The sequence below is a fragment of the Antechinus flavipes genome, chromosome 4 (genome assembly GCF_016432865.1).
Source record: "Antechinus flavipes isolate AdamAnt ecotype Samford, QLD, Australia chromosome 4, AdamAnt_v2, whole genome shotgun sequence".
Taxonomy (NCBI): domain Eukaryota; kingdom Metazoa; phylum Chordata; class Mammalia; order Dasyuromorphia; family Dasyuridae; genus Antechinus; species Antechinus flavipes.
The window spans coordinates 100,809,762-100,812,935 of NC_067401.1; positions in this window are offsets into that span (position 1 = coordinate 100,809,762).

Below are 3,174 nucleotides of genomic sequence, written 5' to 3' on the forward strand. Positions count from 1 at the left end.
TCATGAGTGCTATCGGTTAATAAACATAACTAATATTTTTGTACCACTTTCAGCTTTAAAGAGTATTTTCTTCATAACCTTGTCTCTTGAAACAGAATTAGTAACTGTCAGGTCCAGGATACCAGTAGTTGAGGTCAAGGAAACAGAAAACACAATAAGATAGTAAATCAAGCCAGCTTTACTGAGGGAACATATTTACGAGAAAGAAGGGCAGTCAAGGTGAATGGAAAACAGGTAAGATCTTCTAGGAGCTGGGTAGAATTGGGTACCCAAAAGTAGGATAGCCTGGTGGGTTTTATAGGATTCTTACTTATACCAAGTATAGTGAGACATTGAGGAGAGATCAAGGAGTTTGAACCTGGGAACTGATGTTGATTCAAGCTTGAGGCATCCAAGGGAGGGCAAAGTGGATTAAGCATTGGACCTGGAACAAGGAAATATTTGTTTAGATTCAGATTCAATCTAGCTGTGTGATCCTATGTTATCTAATCACTGTTTGCCTCAGTTTTCTCATCTCTTAAATGAATATAACAATAGCATCCATTTTCCAGGGTTGTTGTGAGGATTAAATGAGATAATGTTTGTAAAATACTTTACAACATTAAAGTGCTAAATAAATGCAAGCAATGATGATGATGGTGATGGTGATGGTGATGGTGATGATGGGAGTGAGAATTATCATCTAGGTGATGTTAACACACCCATTAATAGAAAGGGGCTTTTAACCCCTTCTGATAGTCCTATTTTGACCTCCCTCAGATTTCTATTCTTCATCAACTCAAAAAGAGCTACAAATATTTTTGTACATTTTTAGTTAGAACTTATTTTATTTAGGACTAATCGCTCCTTTAATCTATCTTCTCTCCCTAAACTTGCCACTTTCTTTCTCCTCCCCACTCTTCTCCTGTTTTCTGGTTGTGTAAAATGCATTTCTGAACTCAGGTATATCTATAATTTCCCTTCTTCCATCAGTTGAGATGAGTGAGATTTTAGCATCAACTGCTTCCTCCATACCTTCCTTCTTTATTATATAGGCTTCTTCTTTCACAACTTTAATTTTCCCTAACTTTCCTCTCCCTCACCACTGCCCATGTATTTCTCTTTCCTTCTTACCATTCTTCTTAAAATATTACTCCTCAAGACATAAAAAAAAAAAATTTTAAAGCTATTCCCAGGCCTCATAGGGAATGAACTTTGACTCCTCCTATGAACCCTGAGTCAACAGGGTTCAGAAGGGAACATATATCCTCTCCTCTCTCCCTAGGGTTGCCACTTTTTCCTTCTTTTTTTTTTCCTATTTTCTGGTTGAGTGAAATGTATTTCTGAACTCAGGAATATCTATAACTTCCCTTCTTTAATCAGTTAAAGTGAGTGAGATTCTAGCATCAAGTGACTCCCCCATACCTTCCTTCTTTATTATATAGGCCTCTTCTTTCACAACTCTTGTTACATAAGAATTTTCCCTAATTTTCCTTTCCCTCACCACCTCCCATGTGCTTCTCTTTCTTCCTCTTACCACTCTTCTTCAAATATCACTCATCAAGACATAAGGAAAAATTTTAAAGCTATTCCCAGACCTCCCAGGGAATGAACTTTGACTCCCTCTATGAACCCTGAGTCAACAGAGTTCAGAAGGGGACATATATTCTCTCCCAATATTAGAATATAAGCAATTTATCATTATTTAGTTCCTTGGGAATGTTCATTCATGTTTACCTTATTTTCTCTTGACTCCTGTATTTGAATTTTAAAGTTTCTACACAGCTTTTTTTTTCATTAGGAATGTTTGGAAGTCCTCTATTTCTTTAAAAAATCTATTCTTCCTTTTCTTCCCTCACTCCCCATAGTATTTTACTTGTCAGATTATTCGTAGCTATAAATTGAAATCATTTACCTTTTAAAATATTCTATTCCAAGCTCTTCACTTCTTCAAAATGATGGCTTATATCTAGTATGATACTATAGTTCCTCAGTATTTGACTTCTTCCTTTCTGATTGCTTGCAGTATTTTTTCTTTGACCTGGATGCTCTTGATTTTGGTTATAATGTTCTGGGAATTTTTATTTCGAGTTTTCAGGAAGTAACTATTTCCACTTTGCCCATTAATTATAAAAGATCTACACAGTTTTATTTGATGGCTTCTTGGCTTTTAGATAATTCAATGATTCTTGATTTTTTCTCTTCAATCTGTTTGTCAGGCCAGTTATTTCTGTTAGTAGATTCCTTACATTTTCTTCTACTTTTTTGATCTTTTTTGCTTATTTTAATAATTATTTGTCTCTTGGAATCATTGACTTCTATTCTCATTTTCAAGGAATTTTTCCTTGGTCAAAATTTTGTATGTCTTGTGCCAATCTGTTAATTCCATTTCAAATTCTTTCTTCCATAATTCTCATTTTTTTTTCAACTTTTCTTCCAGTACCCTCTCTCCATAATATATATATATACATAAAAACATACATGTATATATGTATATATATGTATTGTGTGTATATATTTTTCTTTTTTTAATTCTTTCCTTATTTCTTTGAATTTGTGCTTAAACTGAGTTTTTCTCTAAGTACTTGCTTATAAATGTTATGGAATCATTCTCTTCTTCTGAGTTTGAGTCTTGATTGTCCCCATTATCATAATAGCTTTTTTTTTTAGTGTGATTCTTCTTTTGTTTGCTCATTCTTCCCAAATACTTCTTGATATTAGTTAATATTAGAGTTGGGTTCTGCATACTTCTAGAACAAAATGTCTGGACTGGTTCTGCTGTCACTTTCTTGACATATTGAGTGTTATTATTGGACTGTAGGGACAGCTCAGGCTAGATATTGCAAAATGAGATTTACTTTGTGCCTTTTGGGGGGGTGTTTGGAGAAACGGGGTAGAAGGGATGCTCATCTCTATTTCTTGCTACTCTGCCATCTTTCTCCACTCTCAATATTTTCTCATTGCCAAAGAAAAGCCTACAATTATGTCCTTTCTAGCTTTTTTCATCACCCTACATTATCATTTCAGCCTTACATAATGTTAATATGTAACATTAGGACTTGGCATAATATGCTTTATAACCTATCCTTCCCCTACCTTGTCTCTCCCATATCTATTCCATAATTGATAACATTTCCAGAGGACACTTTATAAACAGGATTTAAATATGTTCACCACCTATTTGGGGCTATTAGC